We start from the raw sequence: 379 nt of genomic DNA, 5'->3' as shown, positions 1-379 counted from the left end.
AAAAAGAAGTCTGATGAGGAGATGTGGTGATCTCCGAAATAGTGCTACAACTTCTACCGCTTAGACTTTGTTGCTTTTTCAATTTTTCCTAATAAACAATCGTGGTACAAAGCTCAATAAAAATATTAAAAATAAAATGTTAACAAGCCACAATAACATTGACAAGTTAGTGTCGTTTGACTAAAAAAAAATAACAAACTTAACAAATAATTATAAAAGCCTTAAGACTACGAAGCAAGAATGATAGACTGCAATATAGCGAGAGTACTAGTTTGACAGAATAAAACGACCAAAGATCATAGAAAATAAGGGTGCTGGCTATGTTTATGGCTCCCTTATATTCTATGTTCTTTGTGACAACGAAAGCTTTGCCACGTAT

The sequence above is a fragment of the Rhagoletis pomonella genome, unplaced genomic scaffold (genome assembly GCF_013731165.1).
Source record: "Rhagoletis pomonella isolate Grant_MI unplaced genomic scaffold, Rhpom_1.0 Rhpom_scaffold_00003, whole genome shotgun sequence".
NCBI classification, from domain to species: Eukaryota; Metazoa; Arthropoda; class Insecta; order Diptera; family Tephritidae; genus Rhagoletis; species Rhagoletis pomonella.
Note: the sequence above shows the minus strand (reverse complement) of the source record.